This window comes from Cinclus cinclus, chromosome 16 (assembly GCF_963662255.1).
Source record: "Cinclus cinclus chromosome 16, bCinCin1.1, whole genome shotgun sequence".
Taxonomy (NCBI): Eukaryota; Metazoa; Chordata; class Aves; order Passeriformes; family Cinclidae; genus Cinclus; species Cinclus cinclus.
In genome coordinates, this window is record NC_085061.1 from 8,711,538 (window position 1) to 8,723,593 (window position 12,056).

Sequence of the window (12,056 nt, forward strand, 5' to 3'; positions counted from 1 at the left end):
TGCCATCCATTGGTGGAGCCTTACCTGCTGACTGGAGGTCAGGTGCAGTCCCAAGCCAGCCCTGACTACCCCAGCTACCCCATGGCCACAATACAGGGGGAGGGGAAGAGGACTAGAGGAAGATATAATACAATAACATCAACAGAACATACACACAATATTCATCATTTAATTGTGAGAGCCAACCATCACAGCACTCATCTATAACAGGGGATTTTCTGCTCATCCCTTTTCTTTAAGGTTTACCATTATTTCCGTGAGGTCTTTGGGTGTATGGAGTTACAGGGTTATTGTTTGTCTTCTTTTAAAGAAAGGGTCTGGCTTATTTACCTTCATGGGCATAATATTGGAAACAATAACAATATTTTCCAACTGCTTAAAGGTATTACTGTCTAAGAACAGTTAGATCAGACTACATTTCTAATGCTTGGTCCCTGGTGTAAAAGAACAGCATAGAAATCTTCCAGGTTAGCTATTGACCAACTTTGCTGAAATGCAGAGGATTCTTAATAAAGCTTACGCTGGGATGAATTACAGAACATCATTGTTATGTAAGAAACTGTTAAAGCAAACACAACATTTTTCACTTACTTCCAGTATTTAAGCCAGAGACTTAAAATAGGGTATTAAAAGTGACCAAAATTTAATCTTAAAAAGAAAAAAAAAAAAAGCCACAAAGCTGTTTGAATATGATCTATACCACCTACCTCTAAACACTCAGATTCCAAAACACTGGTCTGTTGAATTGATGTCTTGCCAATACAAATCATAATACTATTTTTGGTTATTTTTGAATAAAGGGAGAGTGCAAAGCTAGTACCTTTAGCAGCCTTCATTCATTTTTTATCACCTCACTCTTGCAAGGAAATTGCATTTTGCCACCAGAAACACAATGCACAATGTTTTCCTCCAAATCAACTGCCACCTCGTTTGGTTTACAATGCTTCAACCAAAAGCTAAAAAATATAACTTCAAAATTGAAATTTAAATAATATAGGGAGTTTTCTTGGTCATCCAAGAATATTTCCCAACAGGAATTCCCCAGTATTTACACATCTGTATTTCCTGCAAGTGTAGTTTGCACCTCCTTTACAGTGCACAGCCGTATCTGTCAAAGTAAATCAAACACAGAATCCTACTTCTTGAGCTTTCCTAGCAGCACAACTGTAAATCACAAATTCTGCAGACAAACTAAATTTATTAAGCAGTTTATGCTGCTCTCAAGGAGCCCCCTGTACAACCACCTCTGTCCTACTTGGCTGCAGGTAGAGAAGCAAAGCATATTAACTGCTATGGGTAGAGTACATTTATTGGATAACCCAAACATCACACAAAGATCTCACATGTTTGGTTTTTTTTTTTTTCATTTAGAGAAAAATAAAAGAGTATTAAACTGGTTTCCCACAAAAGAAAAGAAAAGGTCATAAAATGAATAATAAATGGGAAAACAAGGTAATTGCTTGATGCATTTAAGCGCCACTGAATTATGACATTTGAGGGCTGAATACCTTCTGAGGTGGCACTGCTCAGACAGCACAGCTGTCTCCTGGTACACTGTACCTCCTGCTCCTCCAAGCCAGCTGCAAGGTGCCACAGAAACCCTGAGCATCCGACATTTCTTGACCGTCTGTCTCAATCCAGACTGCATCCAGAGCAAATCTGGGATTTTACACTCAGGGAAGGGCAGCAGGGGATGGTGCAAGGGGAGTATTCAGATTTCAAGTTCTTTAATCTTCATCCAGGACAATCATGAGGCAGTGCTAGAGGGCTAAGCATAATGTATTCTAAACATCTCTTGGCGAGAGACACTCACAGCCTTTGAAGTGTAATTAAAAATTTTTTAAAAAATTGAAAAGGTGCAATTTAATATAAGCATCAAAAATGCAGAGGAAGGCATCATTTATAACAGTCTGGAGGCTGGGAAATTTTTTACAGTAGGTGCATTTATCCTGGTAGTATCTCTGATATCTTATAATGCACCTCTTGAAGGGCTAGAGTTATTCCATACACATAAGCACTTGTCAGTAAGATCTGACATCAAAATTAAAATGCGGTTGTGTAAGTGCAAACAACAACACAGAGTCAAAAAATAGACAGGGTAGATGCTAGCTCAAGAGCTGTACAAAAAGGCAAGGTTAACTTAAACAGGGAGAGACTGACATTAAAAAAAAAAAAATCACTTCAACTAAATTCCTACTTTACCTTAGGAAGCATTTTGACAGGATTATGTAAAACGATCAAGTTTTCCTGGGAAACCATCCCAACAGATTACAGCAATATGCTCCATCTGATCTCACCATGTTTTCTGGACATTTACATGCCAATCTCCAGAGAGCCATGAGGTGGTAGCAAGATAGATGCAGGCATTTCATGCATTTTCATAAATTTACTGTAGGCAAAGATTAAACCAATCATGTACAGTCACCAACATTTGGCACTGTAGAGGCTCTACAGTTAGTATTCCCATTTAAGTAAAACCTTCACAAAACCTTAGGTGTGCCTGCCCACAACAGGGTTTTGGAACAAGATGTTCTCTGAGCATCACCTTCCAACCCAGATCTCTCTAGAATTCTTCAGCTGTCTCACATTTCAAGCCCAATCATTCAGATAGGTCTTACATATTCCCACTCAATTCTCCTCCTTCTGCTCAGGCCTCTGAGCCTCTGACATCTGCCACACCTCTGGAGTCACTGCCAGACCCAGACACAGTGAGGCTGAAATGCAGGAGATGAGAGAAGCTGAGTAAGAGGAAGGGTGACAAGAACAGCTGGGCTCTGCTGGATTATGTGTCTCTGCAAGGTTTCAGTGACAAGTTTCATTCAGCCAAGCATTTTCAGCTGCTGATGCAGCAACACAAATAACTTGGATCAGACCTCATATCCTCAGGGACAGCACCAAAAAGGCCTGGTGTGAGGAAGAGGGACTAAAACCCAAGTAGAAGGGTGTGTGTTTAGCCTGGGTATATGCATTATGTATAGTATATGCAGTAGTATAGGTTATAAAACATGATCCTCTCAGATAATACCTATTATAAACTATTCCCAGAAGGCTTCATGAAGTTATGCAATGTAGAGCTCTTAATCAACATTAAGGACACCAATGCCACAAAACTGGTGCTTGAATTACACGTGCTGAAATCACTGAATGTCACCAGTGCCTCAGTCATAAAAATCCTGGAAAAGGAGAATTCTTTGGTGTGCATTCAGTGTGATTCACCTGGGCTCAGATTGCTCAAACAGAAATATCTTCACCCTGAAACGCTCATATATGACATTGACCCCTCTACATTTAAAGGGTTCCACCAGTCCCTTTGCAGCAGTTGTCTCATTAGAATTATACAGAATTTTGCAATATCTCTGCTGAAGAGGAATAACATTTGTGTTCACACTCTGCAATATTTCATTTGTCATAAAAATCAATATAAATTTTCAGAAAGGGCATTTTGTGCTCTGAATGTGTTAATATGACATTCACCAGGCCAAATTAATTCTCCAAGCAACAACTGGCTTCCTGGAATTTTGATCCAAACAAGAGCCCAGCCTAGGTGTCTCCTCCCCCACCATCTGCAGCAAGGGAGATTCCAGCCCTGGTGATGTGCAGTAGACAGCAAAGAAGTTATAAGAGCTCCACTTCAGATTTGCCATCTCTGTTTCTCTCAGCCCCTGAGTAAGAGACCCCAAGTTTGTCTGCTGTGTTTCACTCCCCACCATCCTCTCCTTGCATTGCATCTCCCAGCTCCTCGTGGAGTTCCACACACTTGGGCTGTTCTGTCTACAATCCCATTCAATTTTCACGTTGAAAACTCCACCCTGGACAAAACCTCAGCCACCCCTCAGGGGTTTCCAGGAGTCCCATCCATTGATGGGACCTACGAGCAGACAAAGGACCTTTGATTTTGTGAATGCAAACAATAAAGAGAATGTGTTTATCACAAACCAAATGGCTTCAGATCTTCAGGAGAAACATTGGCTTCAGAGCCCTGGCCTTCTGCCAGTGGGCTTTGGCAAGTGAAAAACCTTAACTCAGATCTGTAGGTTTCCAAGAGGAACAACAGCACTATGTTAAATCTGAAAACAAATATCATTCAAAAGGCTCAAAGGATGCCCTGACAAGTTAGTGATCACTGGCAAGGCTCTGCTAAGGATTTTCCAATGAAAACACAACAAAGAGTACAGGTGACCCCTGAACCAACACCTATAAAAGCCTTTTAGATCTGCTTTCCAAACCATTCTGCCCCTTTCATGGGGCTATGTCCTGTCCCCTTGTCTCAGTCCTCAGAGGGTGTCCCCTCCCAGCTGGGTCTCTGCTGGCCAGGGGGTGTCCATCTAGCTGTGTCCAGGCTCCACAGGAGCAGCTGACAGCTCCCTGACCCCCACACAGCTCAGCACTTGGGGTTCCTCAGGTCCCAAAGCACAAAGGGTGGGCAGCAGCCACCATCAGGTTTAGAAACAGAGGCTGGCAGGGACCCCAGCAATCCCTTTCACCTCCAGTGCCTTACAGAGCAGCTCAAGAGAAAATAAATCCACTAAACAAGCAAACATTCTTAGCAGCAATATTTGTTGCAAATTATCCCTGCTCTACTTCCCATCTCCAGACAGACCTGGCCTTCTCTCGGCACCCTCCTTCCTGCACATCAAAATCCATGAGCCCTGCCTTAGAGGCCAAATTACTTGAGATACTGACAGACCTGAACTGAGGACCACAGAGCACCCTCTGCCAGGGGGCAGAGCAAAAGCCTCAGCTATGTGCTCCCAGAGCAGGTTCCTTGGGTGGCCAGAGAGAAGAACCTTCATGCAGTCTGTCCTCAGCCAGCAGAGTAGAGCTGGGACACCAGGGACACCAGTTCCAGGACAGAGCTGGGACACCAGTTCCAGGACAGAGCTGGGACACCAGGGACACCAGTTCCTGCCCATCCAGGCAGCAAGGGAGAGGGAAGAGCCCGGAAACCAGAGCTCAAATAACAAGAACAGCTTGTTCCATGCCTCCAAAAGGCAGAAACCCTTGTGTAAAATGTCCTGATGCCTTCCTGGTGACCATGGTTTACTGAAAAAGCACAAGGATTTTGATCTCCTGCTACATTATTGTTAGAAAAAGTGAAGGGCTTCGGTTTAGTGTTGAAAAGCTTTTAGAGACTAAATATACAATCAATCTCAGCAGTATCTGCTCCATCACACACAGTTCTGGACAGGTTAATGCCAGCCTGTCACACTTTTCAGTGAGCAGCATCCTTATCTTGCCCCTGTAACTCAACTCTTGTACACAAAAAGTGAGGGAAAACCCTGGAAGATAAAAGAATGCTAAAATAAAATGGAATTAAAGTGCATTCCAGTCAAGAATGCAAGAGCTCATAAAATGGCACACTACTGCACAGCAAAGCTGTACAAGCAAATTGATTATTTTGGTTCACTGGAAAAAACCCAGCTTTTACTAACAACAGAGGGTTACTTTACCCTACTTAAAATAAGGGTAGGCTCAACCCCACTGCATTCACAGGTGTCTGTTGCTCTGTCACAGCTGCAGGAGTTCATGTAGGAGCACAAGCATCTCACACACATTTTACTGCATCTGTGGATACATACTGAGGACAAAGCATATCCATATTTTTCAGGGCTCCTGAAGAGACCTACGGCTTAGAAATACGTAGAAATACATTTTTCTTTAAAATGTCTTTATTTCATGTGAAGAAAATTCTATTGTCAGATGGGGGGGAGGCAAATTTAATAATAAAGTACACACGTCAAATTATTATTCTAAATTCTGTTATTCTAAATTTTAAACATGATGTTTTGGAAGTGACTAACATCAAAGAGATATTATTTAATTTCAACCTTAGTTTGGAGGTTTTCTCTTCCATAACTTTGCAAGTGTATGGCAGAACAGCTATTTCACATAGAACCTACCCTGCATCCTTCCTAAGTTACTATAAATAAAACACTCAAAAAAATCTCTACTCCAATGATTCTCTCTTTTCCATCACAATTTGCCTGCCATGTTATTTTAAAAAAATAATCTATCATAAAACAAAACGTAAGTGGAGCTCAAGTGTTCAATCAGCACTCCCACCTCACAGGAACAAATTCTATTTTCAATAACATTAATTACTTTTCTTAACAGCCCTCTTCTTCTGCATTCATAGCTCCCATTTTAAGCCATTGTATAAACTTCTGCCAGGGTAACCCCTATTTGAGACAGATTAACACAATAAAAGATCTTTAAATTGATTGGTTTATGATGTATGAAAGATGAGAGCATTTCTGACAGTCAATAAGTGCCTGCTATTTAGAAAGAAATCTAATTATTTGGTCTGTTTCCAGTTAAAACTAAATAGTGTGGGTTCATAAATTGGTTTGGACTCTTCTTCCTCAGTAAAATGCTCAGATTTTTTGGTGGGGGTGTTATTGACTTGCTTCTGGCCTCCTGCCTAATACAGCAGCAACTCATCTCACCCTGGCACTGAGAGAACACCCGTCCCCACTTCTGCTAAAAGTATTGGGGGGGTTGTGTATCCTCTATTATTAGGAGAAACCTCAATGTGAATTTCTAGAATACAGCTGTTTTCTGAGCTCCAATCCTGTTTTTCAGCACACAGGTTCATTATCGACTCCCCCCTCCCAAAATGGGAGAGCTGAGACTGCTGTGACAGGAACCCAGGGTTTGGGGGAGTGTCCAGGCTTCAGCTCAAGTCTGTCCCTGACAGCCACAGTGATCTGTGCTGCCAAACACAGGAAAAACTAATGGGTAGAAAAGCCATGCTCTAAGAATATTATCTTTTTTTTCCCCACTGAAACATTCAAATTGTTCTTTTCCCTCAATCCAATTTCACACAAATCCAGTGCAGTCAGGAACTTCAGGATGTAGAACAACTAAATCTTGCCCCCACAGTGGTGACTGGGTGGCCAGAATGGGGTCAGATCAACCCTGCCCACATTGTCCAGTAAATACCATGTGCCTTTTGAGGAGCCAGGAGGGGTTTTTAGTCTCAACTCTACCACTGAGTGTCCCAAAAAGAAATCATGCCCCTTTTTAACTTGACAATCCCATCTGTTGAGACTGATGTTACAATGATCTCTTAATTACAAAGATCTTATCTCTCCCTGGTTCTACACACTGAATAGTTACTAATGACTTCTTTTAATTCTTATAACAAATTGAGCTGGGAACAGTGAATAGATAATCCCTGCCTTTTAAAGTCCCGAATAAAAACTTCAATGCAATTCATAGGGACTTTTTATATGCTTAGAGAAGAGTTTGGCACCTAAATGCACTAAAGAAGAGAAAAGAAGATATTAATGCTTATTTTACAGGTGTCAAGCTATTTTTCTAGCTTTTAGAACAAAGTAAAAATTGGTAGATATGAAGACAGGAGCAGCCTGTTTCTATTTGTTTAATAGGAGGAATATTCTCTCTGTAACAAACTTGTGCACAGAAACAACTTGTCATCACCACATACTTGCCAACACGGCTTTTTTTTTTTTTTTTTTTTTTTTTTGCAAAATTAGCCTACTAACTCCAGAAATTTGCCCAGGTGAAACATCCTCCCCATCATGGCAAGCAACTAAAAAGGGTAAGCAAGCAGAATTCCAAGCCATCAGCAAAACTCTCTTCCCATATAATCCCACATCCAGAGACAGTGAACACATTTTGTTTAGTTCCCATTTACACCACCCCAGAGGCAGCAGCAGGCAATGGATTTATGGCTGCACAGTAAGGAAAGACTGTGTTATATTCCTCATCATTATATCTCATTATATCATGTCTTTTGCTTTTTTTGAGAGACTTGGGTGCCTCGCTCCATTTTGTGGTCAATATAATTTCCATCTGAAGACAACAAAAGGCTGCAGTTTTTAATTTAAAAAAATATATTAGGTATTGATGTAGACTTTTAACTCTATAGATTATTATGTGTTATATAGAGATCAGCCTATAATCTATACATAGGTTATAGATTAGCAAGAATAACACCTTTGCTAATCTACTAAATTACCATCTACATTGAAATTTAAATTAGCTAGGGTGTTATTCTCATTTCCTTATGCATTCTTCATAATGTGTTCCAAGTACAGTTACACAAACTGTTTAATATTTCTGAATTAAGTAAAATGAGCCTCTTGTGGCTAGAGATATTTGTTATTCTAAGTATTTCAGGTTGTTAGGCTAATTTCATTTAGATTACTATCCACTGCTTGACACCCTTAATATTCTTCCTTGATAAGCCAACACTTTGTGTATCAGCCAAGGAGTTCCTCCCATCAATGTTCTGCCAGGAGCCCCCTGCACTACAGAAATCACCTCCTTTAACTCTTCTGCTGCATGCTCTAAAGTGCTTGTGGTAATAAATATTTGCCACTAAAAAGGTGACTGGGGAAATCACACCTTATTAGCAAAGCAAGCTTCTTGCTCTGCACTCAAAAAAACATCATGTCTAATTATGAATTTTGCAGGAACTGTGAGATACAGTAATTGGGATGATTAGAAAAGTGCCTTCAGCAAGCTCCATTTAAAGAAAATTAAGATAGTCAAAAGTAATATTCGTTATATTTAGCCATTAGCAAATATTTTCAACTAATATATTAATGGGAAAAAACAATTCCTAGAAGAAACATTTCTGTGTTTCTGTAAATATTGAAAATCAAAATATATTTGATAGAAAGCAATTATTTGTTTGCACTGGCAAACTTTGCAGCTATGCAGGGTTAAGTTTTTCCCCAGTTAATGTAACATTGTTTCAGGAACCAAACTCATTGCTCATTTCTTTTTTCCCCTCCTATTCACTCCTTAGATTAACAAACCATTATTCTAGAACCAAAATACTTTCTATCTGTGTGCAACTCTTAACACTTACTGCAACAATACACAGTCATTTGTAGAGCTGCACGAGTTCAAAGGCATTTATTGCTAATAACTGCTTGAAATCTGCTGCTCCTGCATCAACAGCCAAGAAGGACAAAAAATCCCACCAGGAAGGAACCAGCTGCCAACAGGCTAGAGTGTTCACTGCTCTGTTTTAGCCCTTGCTGTTTTCATTCAAGAAAAGAAGAAAGCCCACAGCCAAATTAATTCCCACAAGTTCTTTTGATTTGGATTTCTTTTTAATTGTCGAATCTAGTCTGTATATTAGATGCAAGATAAAGTAGCTACAGCATCTTGTGATAACATCATATACAACAAACAGCATCATCATAAACCTGATAATTTCTTTATCTCTGATATGATTTGTACATTTTGTTCTTGCTAGTGTAAATTACCTCCTTTGCCCCTTTGTTTTTTTTCTTTACAACTCTTATCACTGGAAGGTCATCACTTGATTATCATCCACCATTCAGAGAATGCCAGATTGCTGATAACACACTCAGCAAGCTCCCATCCCTCCATCTAAGGACTGGGGGGCAAGATGGGGCTGGGAAAAAAAAGGAATTGTGCCATTTGAAAATATAATTCAATGGCAACCTGACTTGTATGCCACAGCATCTCAAACTTGTAGCTCAGGTGTTTACTGTACCACGACTGCAGCCCTAGAGACAGTCACAGTTTTCATCAGATGCTAAGAAGCCTTTCATTCCACCATGCAAATTTTAATCAAGTATGCTGCTGGAATATCAAATCTGGCTAAAAACAATCCAAGGCAGATGGGATTTTCAAGGGCTCCAAAGAGTCAGGCATACACCTTCAAACAGGATTCAGTTTTATTAGAAAAACACTGGCCTCCCTCCCCAGCTCCAAATCCATACCTGCACTCAGAAGTTCCCTGGGGATAGTTCCTATTCTGCCATCCCTTTACAGCAGCTAAGTGGAGTGCTTGCAGGCTGAGCTGGAGGCTGGAAAAACTGGAGCTCAGCTTTATTCCTGAGGTTTGGCTTATCTCTTTTGTGAAGGAAATGATGGAGCCTGAGAGTGCTAAATGTGCTAGGAAAACATGTACCCAAATTATTATAATGTCATTAATAGGAATTAAACATTAATAAAATTACTTGCAGAGGGTTCAGTCAATTGCTGGTATCTTTCATGTTAATTAATACTTGGCACTGTATAAATACTCAGAACATACTTTATTACGTTTGTACAAGACAGCTTCCAGAGCAATTTTAGGTACCTGCTAATGAGAAATAATAGTTATCTGAGCAAAGCATTGGACTGAGCTGAAATACAAAGCTTTGTTCCAGATTTCAAGAGGTGCCTATGATTCCCAAGCATGTCTTTCACCCCAAAGCTTTTGATTCCAACCCATTCTCTGTCAAGCTTCGAGATACAAGAGCTCTGCCATACACATGCTTTTTTTTTTTTTTTTTTTTAAGGACAATATCCTGTCTTGGGTTTAGCCCCTGAAATCTATCAGCGCTGTGCATATGAATATATCAATCTCTGCAGTGCAACTTTTACAGTCACCAGAGAAAGACAGGCTTCATTCATTTTTCAAGATCTAAAAAAAAAAATTTGTGCCTTCTCTCCCTACTAAATGCTGAAATGGGTTTGTCTGGCATGCTCATCTCTCAATGACCACCACAGAAGTCCTCATTTCAGCACAAATCCTTTCCAGAAGGGACAACTGGGGCCTATTTAGCTTCAGCCTGGCTGTGTGGAATAATTCATTTGGACAGTCAATGATGCTACTCTCTAAAATGCCAGCCAGCCACTCTCAGAGACAGGAGAAAAGACCTCCAGCCCCAACTAAAACACCTGCTTCTTCCCTGTTGTGTATTTCAGGTGGTGGTTTAAATAGCATTATTTATTATTTATTTATTCTTACACATTACATTCTTTATTATTACACTACAGGGCACCCTGCAGTGGGTTTATGGGGGCTGCAGGGTTAGCTGACCTGTCCCTGCTGACCCTGTATCTTCAGTGCTCCAGATGTCCCTGTCACTGGGAACACTGCCTGCCTCTGTAAGTGGAAATCACCCACTGACATTGGGAATTTCACCTGCTCTGTCCCCAGTTACACTGCAGGTCACCCACTCTCTTCACCAAGCTGGAACAAACTGCCCAAACCACACAATGAAAGGAGAGGGGCAACACCCACTCCTTCCCCTTAAAGAGAAGGTGTTTGCTGTAGCAGGAAGATTTCTGAAAGAAACTTGATGCTCAGACTCATTTCTATTTTCCCACTAAAATCATAACTTTAAAACTTAGGTTGGCTTTAGAGGCCAGTCAAGACACTACAGCTTTATTTCTGCAAATGCTAAAACAATTCTTCATGCTGTAAGAAAACAACCATTCCTTGATAAAGTAGACAAAAAAGACCTCACAGCTTTTCCACGTCCTCCCTAGATCATCAGAATTTTTTCTGTTCCTACTGAGCTCAAACGATGACAGTACTAGACAGGTTATCATCACACTGTCAGAGATCCTTCAAGCTGCCAGCTGCTGCTGCTTCAGCCTATTTTTCAATAACCACAGCTCACCCTGCTGCCTGCCAAAGCCTCCCATTGCTGGAACAATGCTGGACCACAAAACTGCCAACTGGTAAGATTCCTTCAGGGAGGAGAAGGGCTTTGTTAATGTGTGCTTCACCCCTCCCCGAGAGAAAGTGACCCTTAGTGACAAGCCCCTGTCAGCCAGGGATGACTGACAGGTTACTTGCACTCCTCTTGAGAACACATTTTGTTAATATGCGCTTAAAACTTCTAAAAGCCCACAGGTGAAAAAAAGCTTAACAGCAGCTCTCTGCAAGTAGAAGGACGACTTAAGGTTAACTGCTTCTTTAATGTGCAATAGTAAAATAGATTTACATAGATCAAGTCCTTTGATTTTAAGTAGTGCTTTCTTCTAGGATAGCTCCACCAGGAAGGAGACATGACCTTGTTCAAGCACCCTTTGAACTAGCAGCATAGGAAACCTTTCAGGTACAAGTTCCTTCAGTGAGCTCAATCTGGGGAACTTTCTGCCTGCAGCAGGGAGGAATAGCAAAAATCTTGTTACAGAGTTTTGCTCAATAATGAATAGGTTTGGTGAGCAAGCACAGAAAACCTGGCTGGGACCAGATTGCATTGGTGCAGCCCACAAGGAAAGGAATGGAAGGAAAAACACCACAAACTTGCAGCAGGCAGGACAGACCA